Source organism: Chionomys nivalis, chromosome Y (genome assembly GCF_950005125.1).
Source record: "Chionomys nivalis chromosome Y, mChiNiv1.1, whole genome shotgun sequence".
Taxonomy (NCBI): domain Eukaryota; kingdom Metazoa; phylum Chordata; class Mammalia; order Rodentia; family Cricetidae; genus Chionomys; species Chionomys nivalis.
Genome location: NC_080113.1, coordinates 398,222 through 410,381, shown reverse-complemented (window position 1 = coordinate 410,381; position 12,160 = coordinate 398,222). Strand labels below are relative to the sequence as shown.

General features: G+C 41.1%; 1 pseudogene; it reads left to right on the top strand.

Moving 5' to 3' along the window:
- The first annotated feature begins 227 nt into the window (after nucleotides 1-227).
- The window catches only part of LOC130868802 (spindlin-2-like), a 31,302-nt pseudogene continuing 19,369 nt past the window's right edge, over nucleotides 228-12,160 (top strand).

The window sequence follows — 12,160 nt, the reverse complement described above, 5'->3', positions numbered from 1 at the left end:
TAAACAGAAGAGTTCGTTCAACCTAGAGAGTGGGCAGCTATAAAGCCCAAGCACTGAATGATAGCCAAGAGACAACAGAACAGGAGGTCTGTGGCCTATCTCAGTTAGTCTACAGCCATGATGAAGATGCCACTTAGTATGAGATGCATGCCAACTCTCCAGAAGAGGAATGGGTCATCTCTCTAGAAGCAAAAACTGAGTAGGCCTTTGAGACCCTGGAGAATATTGTTGGCCACAGAATTTCTCATGGCTGGAAGGAAGCCAATGAACCAGTCACCCTGTGGAAAGCAATCATTCCAGATCAACTGCCAACAAATCCCTCTCTCTATTTGTTATAGTATCATGGGATTGATTTTTCTATGGATTGGAGCTTCACAGTGATGAAAGGATTTTAAACCTTAAGTTCCTGCCTAACAACGTGCCATTTCCTCAGGAGACAGACACTCATCTCTCAAACACCATAGTGGGCAGAGCAGTGAAACATACATTCAAGGGCACAAATGGCTCTAAGGATGACTGGAAGGGGATGGTCCTGGAGGAGGTGCCAATCATGAAGACCTGTGTCTATATTACCTAAAAGAAAGATCCAGTCTTGACCATTTACCACCTCATGGTAGACTACCTTGAAGCCAACCTCCACATCATGCCAGGCTCTATAGAGGAGTGGAGTGGGGTGGTCCCAGATGAGGTGCAGAACATGAATACCTGTTTCTACATTACCTACGCGAAAGATCCAGTTGTGTACCTTTACAACCATCTAGATGACTACATTGTAAACAACCTCCACATTATGCCAGGAAGTCCTCCAATAGGGGTTACTTTGGAACTAGACAGGGATTCCTTGGCAGGCAAATGTGTGCAGCACAATAAAAAGATAGAACACAACAGATAGGTAAAATTATTTACCAAGTTCCCACCAAACCTTCTGTGTATTTCATCAAGTTTGATAATGACTTCCATATCTATGTCTATGATTTGGTGAAGATCTGTTAAAGTGAAATTCCCAAATTTGGGGATCAGTCTTAAAACTGTGTCTGGGAAATTCTTTGTTACAGAAATAACTCAGGTCTATTAATCCTGGTATAGTTTACATTGGAATTTTTTCGCTCTAAAAATAAAAATTTGTGAACATGTTTTGTTTTGTCAATGATGGAGTGTCTGGTGGATGGGACATCACAGAAAAACATGCCGCAAAACAAAACAGGACACACCAGCAGGCAGGCCTAGGCGGCGGAAGCACCGGCGCGCAGGCAGGCCCAGGTGGCGGAAGCACCGGCAGGCAGGCCTAGGCGGCGGAAGCACTGGCGCACAGACAGTTCCGGGCGGCGGAGGCACCGGCAGGCAGGCCCGGGCGGCGGAGGCATTGGATGCAGGATAGTGCGGGCAAGAAACAGTGAAGCCTGCACTGAGAGCAGATTGCCCCCCTACAATTAAATCAAACTCAATAGATAGCATCGATAAGAGGAGATGGGCAGACGCCAAGGCAAGAATTCACCCAACAATCTGAAAAACAACATGAAAACACCAGAACCCAATGATCTTACAACACAAGGACTTGAACACCCTAACACAGGAGAAGAGGAAAAAACTGACTTTTTGAAAGCAATAGAATCCCTTAAACAACATGTAAAAAACGCCCTCATAGAAATGGATGAGAAGTATAACAAAAAGTTTGAAGAAATGAGTAAATACGTAAATGATACCCTGGGAAGCCAAGAAAAAACGATCAAACAGGTAATGGAAACAGTCCAAGAATTGAAAACTGAAATGGAAGCAAGGAAGAAAACACAAACTGAGGACCAGCTGGATATGGCAAATATAGGTCAACGAGCAGAGACTACAGAAACAAGCATAATCAATAGAATACAAGAGATAGAAGAAAGAATCTCAGATTCTGAAGACAACATAGAGAAAATAAACAGACTGATCAAAGAAAACACCAAAACCAACAAATTCTCATCATAAAACATTCAGGAAATATGGGACACAATAAAAAGACCAAACCTAAGAATAATAGGGATAGAAGAAGGAGAAGAGGCACAGCTCAAAGGTCCAGAAAACATTTTTAACAAAATTATGGAAGAAAACTTCCCCAACATAAAGAAAGATATTCCTTTGAATATTCAAGAAGCATACAGAACACCAAACAGACTGGATCAAAAAAAAACGTCCCCTCACCATATAATAATCAAAACACAAAATATACAGATTAAAGAAAGAATATTAAGAGCTGCAAAGGAAAAAGGCCAAGTAACTTATAAAGGTAAACCGATCAGACTTACACCTGACTTCTCTATGGAAACCATGAAAGCCAGAAGGTCCTGGATAGAGGTACTACAGAAACTAAGAGACCATGGATGCAAACCCAAACTACTATACCCAGCCAAGCTATAGTTAACTATCAATGGAGAAAACAAGACATTCCAGGATAAGAACAAATTTAAACAATACGTTGCCACAAATCCAGCCCTACAGAAAGTAATAGAAGGAAAATCACAACCCAAGGAATCCAACATTGCCAACACTGCCTACAATAACCCAGGCATCTAGCAACCCTTCAACAGCACAACGCAAAGAAGGGAGACACACAAACTCTTCTACCAAAAGCAGTAAGAATAACCGGAGTTAACAACCACTGGTCATTAATATCACTTAATATTAATGGTCTCAATTCACCAATAAAAAGGCACAGGCTAAGAGATTGGATACGAAAACAGGATCCAACAGTCTGCTGTTTGCAAGAAACTCATCTCAACCACAAAGACAGGCATCTACTCAGAGTAAAGGGTTGGGAAAAGGTTTTTCAAGCAAATGGTCCTAAGAAAAAAGCAGGTGTGGCCATACTAATTTCTCACAAAACTGACTTCAAACTAAAATCTATCAGAAGAGATCGACAGGGACACTTTATACTCATAACAGGAACGATTCAGCAGGATGATGTCTCAATCCTGAATATCTATGCCCCTAATATAAAAGGACCCACTTATGTAAAAGAAATATTGCTAAAACTCAAGGCAGACAACAAATCACACACACTAGTAGTAGGAGACTTCAACACACCTCTCTCACCAATGGACAGGTCAATCAGACAGAAAACTAATAGAGAATTAAGAGAATTGTTGGAGGTAATGAATCAAATGGACTTAATAGACATCTATAGAACACTCCACCCAAATAGGAAAGAATACACCTTCTTCTCTGCAGCTCATGGAACCTTCTCGAAAATTGACCACATACTTGGAAACAAAGGAAACCTCCACAGATACAAAAAAATATCAGTGTCCACCTGTGTCTTATCAGATCACCACGGATTAAAGTTAGAAGCCACCAACAATGCTACCCCCAGAAAGCTGACAAACTCATGGAAACTGAACAGTCAACTACTGAACCACACCTGGGTCAAGGAAGAAATTAAGAAAGAAATTAAAGTCTTCCTTGAATTTAATGAAAACAAAGAGACAACATACTCAAACCTAGGGGACACGATGAAAGCAGTGCTAAGAGGAAAGTTCATAGCACTAAGTGCCCACTTAAAGAAAACGGAGACAGCATACATTGGGGACTTAACAGCACACCTGAATGCTCTAGAAAAAAAAGAAGCAGACGCGCCCAGGAGGAGTAGAAGACTGGAAATAATCAAACTGAGGGCAGAAATCAACAAAATAGAAACACAGAAAACAGTCCAAAGAATCAATGAAACAAAAAGTTGGTTCTTGGAGAAAATCAACAAGATTGACAAACCCCTATCTAAACTAATTAAACGACAGAGAGAGAACACGCAAATAAATAAGATCAGAAATGAAAACGGGGACATAACCACAGACACAGAGGAAATTCAGAGAATCATTAGATCTTACTACAAAAGCCTGTATGCCACAAAACTGGAAAATGCAGAAGAAATGGACACTTTTTTAGATAAGTACCATATACCAAACCTAAACCAAGACCAGGTGAACGATCTAAATAGACCTGTTAGTCGCGAAGAATTAGAAACCGTTATCAAAAATCTCCCTTCCAAAAAAAGCCCAGGGCCAGATGGTTTCAATGCAGAATTCTAACAGAACTTCCAAGAAGAGCTAATACCTATACTTCTTAATGTATTTCACAATATAGAAACAGAAGAGTCATTGCCAAATTCCTTTTATGAAGCTACAGTTACCCTGATACCAAAACCACACAAAGACCCAACCAAGAAAGAGAATTACAGGCCTATCTCACTCATGAACATCGATGCAAAAATCCTCAACAAAACTCTGGCAAACCGAATCCAAGAACACATTAGAAAAGTTATCCATTATGATCAAGTAGGCTTCATTCCAGAGATGCAGGGCTGGTTCAACATACGCAAATCTATCAATGTAATCAACCATATAAATAAACTGAAAGAAAAAAACCATATAATCATTTCATTAGATGCTGAAAAAGCATTCTACAAAATTCAACACTCCTTTATGATAAAGGTCTTGGAGAGATTAGGGATCCAAGGATCATACCTAAATATAATAAAAGCTATTTACAGCAAGCCGACAGCTAATATTAAATTAAATGGAGAAAAACTCAAAGCCATCCCACTAAAATCAGGAACACGACAAGGATGTCCACTCTCTCCATACCTCTTCAATATAGTGCTTGAAGTTCTAGCAATAGCAATAGACAACATAAGGGGATCAAAGGGATCCATATTGGAAAGGAAGAAGTTAAACTTTCATTATTTGCAGATGATATGATAGTATACATAAGCGACCTCAAAAACTCTACCAAAGAACTCCTACAGCTGATAAACACCTTTGGTAATGTGGCAGGATACAAAATCAACTCCAAAAAATCAGTTGCCTTCCTATACACTAAGGATAAGGAAGCAGAGAGGGAAATCAGAGAAGCATCACCTTTCACGATAGCCACAAATAGCATAAAATACCTTGGGGTAACTCTGACCAAGGAAGTGAAAGATCTATTTGGCAAGAACTTTAAGTCTTTGAAGAAAGAAATTGAAGAGGACACCAGAAAATGGAAGGACCTCCCTTCAACAAATTGTGCTGGCAAAACTGGAAGTCAATCTGTAGAAGAATGAAAATAGATCCATATCTATCACCATGCACAAAACTCAAGTCCAAATGGATTAAAGACCTCAATATCAGTCCAAACACACTGAACCTGATAGAAGAGAAAGTGGGAAGTACTCTACAACACATGGGCACAGGAGAACACTTCCTACGTATAACCCCAGCAGCACAAACACTAAGGACATCATTGAATAAATGGGACCTCCTGAGACTGAGAAGCTTCTGTAAAGCAAAGGACACTGTCACTAAGACAGAAAGGCAACCCACTGACTGGGAGAAGATCTTCACCAACCCCGCAACTGACAAAGGTCTGATATCCAAAATATACAAAGAACTCAAGAAATTAGACCGTAAAAGGTTAATCAATCCAATTATAAAATGGGGCACTGAGCTGAACAGAGACTTTTCAACAGAAGAAGTTCAAATGGCCAAAAGACACTTAAGATCGTGCTCAACTTCCTTAGCAATCAGGGAAATGCAAATCAAGACAACATTAAGATACCATCTTACACCGGTCAGAATGGCTAAAATCAAAAACACCAATGATAGCCTATGCTGGAGAGGTTGTGGAGAAAGGGGCACACTCATCCATAGCTGGTGGGAATGCAAACTTGTGCAACCACTTTGGAAAGCAGTGTGGCGGTATCTCAGGAAAGTCGGGTTCAACCTACCTCTCGACCCAGCAATACCACTATTGGGAATATACCCAAGAGATGCCCAAACATACAACAAAAGTATATGCTCAACTATGTCATAGCAGCATTGTTCGTAATAGCCAGAACCTGGAAACAACCTAGATGTCCTTCAATGGAAGAATGGATGAAGAAAGTATGGAATATATTCATATTAGAGTACTACTCAGCAGTAAAAAACAATGACTTCTTGAATTTTGCATACAAATGGATGGAAATTGAAAACACTATCCTGAGTGAGGTAAGCCAGACCCAAAAAGAGGAACATGGGATGTACTCACTCATATTTGGTTTCTAGCCATAAATAAAGGACATTGAGACTATAATTCGTGATTCTAGAGAAGCTAAATAAGAAGGTGAACCCAACGAAAAACATATAAGCATCCCCCTGAATATTAACCTTCATCAGGCGATGAAAGAAGACAGAGACAGAGACCAACATTGGAGCACTGGACTGAAGTCTCATGATCCAAAGGAGGAGCAGAAGGAGAGTGAGCATGAGCAAGGAACTCAGGACTGCGAGGGGTGCACCCACACACTGAGGCAATGGGGATGTTCTATTGGGAACTCACCAAGGCCAGCTGGTGAAAATGCACGGGATAAAACCGGACTCGCTGAACATAGCTGACAATGAGGACTACTGAGAACTGAAGAACAATGGCAATGGGTTCTTGATGCTATTGCATGTAATGGCTTTGTGGGAGCCCAGGTAGTTTGGATGCTCACCTTAATAGACCTGGATGGAGGTGGGTGGTCCTTGGACCTCCCACAGGGCAGAGAAACCTGCTTGCTCTTTGGGCTGAGGAGGAAGGAAGACTTGATTGGGGGAGGGGGAGGGAATGGGAGGTGGTGGCGGGGAAGAGGCAGAAATCTTTAATAATTAAATAAATTAATTAATAATAAAAAAACAGGACTTATGGGCTTTTCCCCTTGGAGAGGAAAGGAAGACTAGATATGAAGTGTAGGAAAAAGGACAAGATGGCTGTTTAGGAAGCAGAGGAGAAGGACCAAAAAAGATGTAGGTTCTCAGGGAGGGATCACGCATGAGGGAAAAGAATGTCATATGGAAAGATGTGACATTGAGGTGTTGGAACTTAGGAGGATACAGTGTGGATTGATCATGAAGAGTCACAAATGTATACTCAGAAGCAAAGAAATTTAGGTTTTATCTGATTAATGTTTTAATTCATACCATCTGGAAGTCACTGGGTATATTATCTCCACTGGAGCATGTTGAGTGACCAGGATCCTCCTGCCTTAAAAAAAGTGTCTCCTCTCAGTGGTTCTTCTGCAATGGGTTGGACCTCAGGCTACCTACTTACTTTTGCCAGGCTTCTGTCTGCCACCTATTTTGTCATGCCTGGATTCTTTCTGTCTTGAGCTCTCCCAGGTCTTATGCATGCCATTCAACCCCTGTGAGTTCATTTAAACAATTGCCCTGCCATAACTATAAAACACTGTTTCCTTGTCATTGATCATGTTCTGTGGGACTTGACTATAAAACTCATGAACAGACTGACCAGCACCCAGGCTAAACATGTACACATTAATGCACATTGGTGTGTGACATGTACACATATGATGAATGCACGGAGCTCCATAAAATCAGTAACCTAGGGAATCCGTGATGTTAGGTGGAGTGTGGCAAAGACCTCACAAACCATCAGATACCAAAGTACCAGTATGATATTGATGCCTGACTCGCATCATGCAAGGATCCTGCCAGCTTGAAATGGGGCAGTTTTGGTTCCTTCATCTTCGCAAACTTGGTTAGTAAGGTTGAGGTGTAAAACTGCCAGTAAGGGTCCAGCATGTAGATCAAATGTCCCAAGTCAGATGATTCGGCTACAATGTGGGTGAAAACTTGTACCAGGGCATGCTGGTAAAACCTCACCCCTACTTCTCCTCAACTGCATCGTCACTCTTCTGGGTGGGTCTAGAGCACAAAGAAGGCAAAATGTACTAAACCTCCTCCATAGTGGATAACCTTATCTACCCTCAATTTGGACTGATTGTCAGAGGGCATGCAGCACATTTTATCCTACTAGCCATCTCATTCATTGGTTCACTCATTTATCCAATGAATGATTGAGTTCATCCATTCTTCCATGTCTCTATATTCTTCAATCCCTTCTTCCATTTCCCCCTGTATTCTGTCTACAGCTTGCCCAGATAAATCTACTATGTCTCTTCTGTTCTAGAAACTTTCATTTGTAAAGAACTTGCCCTCTCAGGGGTGGATTTTTCTGACTTCTCTGTAGATGGAGACCATATGAGTAGGAACAGAGGAGTAACCATGACAACACTTGTGCAGTAGAGTTAGGTGGACCACAGATTAATGCCTGGCAAACCTGTGCAATGAGTCAAATTTCCATGAGCTCTGTCACTGTGACCTCACATAGATAACTAATTCAGTGTTCACGTCCAGGACATTGAGTTTTAATTATTGTCCTAATCATAAAGAAACCAAGATGAGGATAATAGAGGAAGCTGATGTAAGACCTCAAAATGTGTTTTTTGAAAAGGTTAGACTACCTGACACCTCATGTGCTGCCACTCTTTCTTAGTCAAATCCATCCTTCCATGGATTAGCTATAGGCAACCCAAGTGTCCTACATACTGTTAACCACAGGTTTGAACCTAACTGCCTTTGATTTCAAAAACAATTGCCATCACCTTAAGGTCTCATAACAACACAGCAAGGTATGTAAGAATGCCCCACCACACCTTAGAGCAATTCCAGGACCCAAAAGAGGCAGCAAGTTATCTTTATTGGAAATATAAAAAATAGAAATGGTTCTGGAGGGACAAAAAGATGTACATTAAAAATCAGATTGGTGTACTCTATGATTGCATGTGATATGGCCCACACAGGGAGTTGGTTCTGAGAACTTGGTCATCAGGAGGTTTTAGAGGTTTTGGAGACCCAGAACCTAGATGGAGGAATTGGGGTCTGAAAGGACAAACCTTGATGTTTCACGGAATCCTTTATCTGAACCCCACTTTTTGCTGATTTACTTACAGGGAAAGAGCAGCCTCCTACTCCTGCTCCCATGGCTTCTGCAACATGAACAGTGAGAACCCCCTCCACACTCTGGTTGATTTCATCACACATGAAGGTGTAAGACACAAACAATCACCCACAACAGTTTAGAATTATGATGAATAAAATGGTTATTTCTTTTAAGGGGAAGAACTTACAGATTACCATGCCAGACCACAGCCCTCTGCAGGATCAGGATAGGAGCCTAGTAGCTGGAAGTGGAGGTGGATGCAAGAGAGCAAGCTGAAGGCAGTTGCTCCTTTTTGAAAGAGAGAGAGACCACACCAAATGGCCTTTATCTCAGTTGCTATAGCCTGAAGGAGCAGAATGAGCTCCTGCAACACACCTATTTGGACATAGGAGCAAAATTTACCAGTATCTGACAAAAACCTATTTTAGTTTATTTTTTTCAGTCTTTCAGGATACATGACAGAGACAGGAATTGCTTCATGCATTTGTGTGACCAATGATTTCCCTTTAAGAAAAAACCCACAAACACTCCCAACAACATCATCAGCATTCAATAACATGTCCATGATTTCTTTGCTTTGCCTTTCATGGAGCGGTAAATCATGCTGATAATTAATCTGTGAAAGCAACATGAATTTCCCTGTAAATATATAGACAGAATTGACAGGTTATCTTAAACACATCAGGGGGTCACACTGCGATGGAGTGGGTTAATCATCACCATGTGACAGTGACATATTTAACATCTCTCCTTTGTCTTTAAATCTCAGAATTGTCAAGATGATATGTTTTTGTGTAGATTTCTCAGGGTTTTCTCCCATTCATGGTTTCCATGGATGTTTGCTAGTTATACTTACAAGTCTTTTGACAGATTCTGTCAGTTTTTGCCATGCACTCTCAGCTCCACAACCTTGTCCTGCCCTTAGATTCTAGTTCCAGGCATTTTAGACATCTTGTGACTGTTGCATTTTCCGCCTAAATGATTTGGAATGTTATTTAGGCTGAGCTTTAACTTCCATCCCTAAGTTCAATGGCTTTCCTTGACCATCTTTCCTGGGCCACTGAGCTGAACTACTAGGGGTTTCCTCCAGTTACTTCTCCATGCGGAGACAGCCTACACTCTCAGTACTACTGTGGTAGTGCTTCTGTAGCAAATATTCTTCTCAAGATAAGAAGAAATTTCAATATTATAATCCATCTGTTTTTATTGTGACTTTAACACGCATACACACACCCACAAATTAATGCACACACACTGTTGATATCTCAACTTAGGGTGCCATTCTGGGGCTAGTAAAAGGCTTATTTCTAGAAGGGTTCCTAGAAGGCCATGGGGAACCCCAACTAGGACCTTGGGCAGGTGAGCAGTGGGTGCCTGCACTGTGCCATGTCCCTAGGCACTACGGGTGCTTTGTCCCATAATCAGACTGATGATTGTCTTGAATATCACCATAGAACTTTTTTTTCAGAAAGGATGGAGATAAGACAGGGACCCACATCAGAAAACTAGACTGAGCTTCAAAGTTTCAGGTGAAGAGCTGAAGTGGGGAGAATATGAGCAAAGAATTGAGGAATACAAGTGCTTGCTCCACCCTCTAATACACTGTGCCTCAGCTAATGGGAGTTCAACAAAACCAGCTGTGCTGAGACTGATAGAGCATGGGATCAAAGTGGAAGCATTGAATTTGACTGATAATTGGGGCAGAATGAGAACCCAATGTAATGGCACTGCGAATTGTCTGTCCTGCATATACAGGCTTTATGTGACCCTATTATATGTGGATGCATACATTCTTCAATCTGCATTGAGGGGGCTCCTCTTGCCCAGACTAACGAGTCTTTCATGTTACAGTGGGTCTCACAGTACTCACTTCCATAATCAAGACACAAATTGGCTTCTGTAATAATCCTGAGTGTGGATGAGAAGACACAATACAGAGAGCCAGTGGACTGGAGTGCCATGACCTTGGCCAGGTTTTCTTGGATTCAGCCACCCAACTATTAGCTTGATGTTGAAAGAGAGGTGTAGATATCCTTCAAATGCTTTACTATCTGTTCAGATTTTTCTTACTCACTTTGGGGATAGGCATATCTTCTCTTCCCATTGACTCAGTCAATCAGGAAGTAGGTTTCTCAGCAGAGGTCAGTTGCTTTTGGGCAGCAGGAATGTGTCTCTGAGACTGACATACTGAGCTTTAGAGAATATTTTCTAAATTTGCTATTAATTTCTTGAGACAAAATTACATTTAGGTTTCGAAATGTGTTCAGCACTGCCTTTGTCAACTTCCCCAAAGTTGTTCCAGAAAAGAGCCTTGACCTCACATCTTCCCCTTCTTATGCTTGCTCTCACTCATAGTGGAGGCAATGACTTTGTTTCTGATGTAAACAGAAGAGTTTTTTCAACCTAGAAAGTGGGCAGGTAAGAAGCCCAACCACAGAAAGATAGCCAAGAGACTGCAGACCATGAGTGAACCTTGTAGAGGAGAAACTAGGAAGTACTCTACAACATATGGGCACAAGAGACCACTTCCTACATATAACCCCAGCAGCACAGACATTAAGGACCACATTAAATAAAAGGGACCTCCTGGAACTGACAAGCTACTGTAATGCAAAGGACACTGTCATTAAGACAAAAAGGCAACCCAATGACTGAAAGAAGATCTTGACCAACCCAACAGACAAAGGTCTGATCTACCAAATATATAAAGAACTTGAGAAATTAGACGTTAAAATACTAATTAATCCAATTAAAAATTGGGGCACTGAACTGAACACAGAATTTTCAAAAGAAGTTCAAATGGCCAAAAGACACTTAAGGTCATGCTCAACTTCCTAGGAAATCAGGGAAATGCAAATCAAGACAACTTTGAGATACATCTTACACCTTCAGTATGGCTACAATAAACAAGCACCAATGATAGCCTTTGTTGGAAAAGTTGTGGAGAAAGGGGTACACTCATCCATTGCTGGTGGGAATGCAAACTTGTGCAACCACTTTGGAAAGCAGTGTGGAGTTTTCTCAGCAAATTCAGGATCAACCTCTCCTGGTACCCAGCAAAACCACTCTTGGTAATATACTCAAGAAATGCCCTATCATACAACAAAAGTATATGCTCAACTATTTTCATAGCAGCATTTTTTGTAATAGTCAGCACCTGGAAACAACCTAGATGCTCATCAATGGAAGAATGAAAGAAGAAATTATGGAATATATACATGTTAGTGTAGTACTTAGCACTAAAAAAAAGAAAAAAAAACAATGACTGCCAGAAATTTTTTAGATGACCCATGTGTGGAGGACTATAAGCAGTCAGGATGACTAGGGCTCAAGGCTGATGCATAAAGTGTATAGGACTGAACTTCCTAGAACCCATCTCCTCATAATTGTG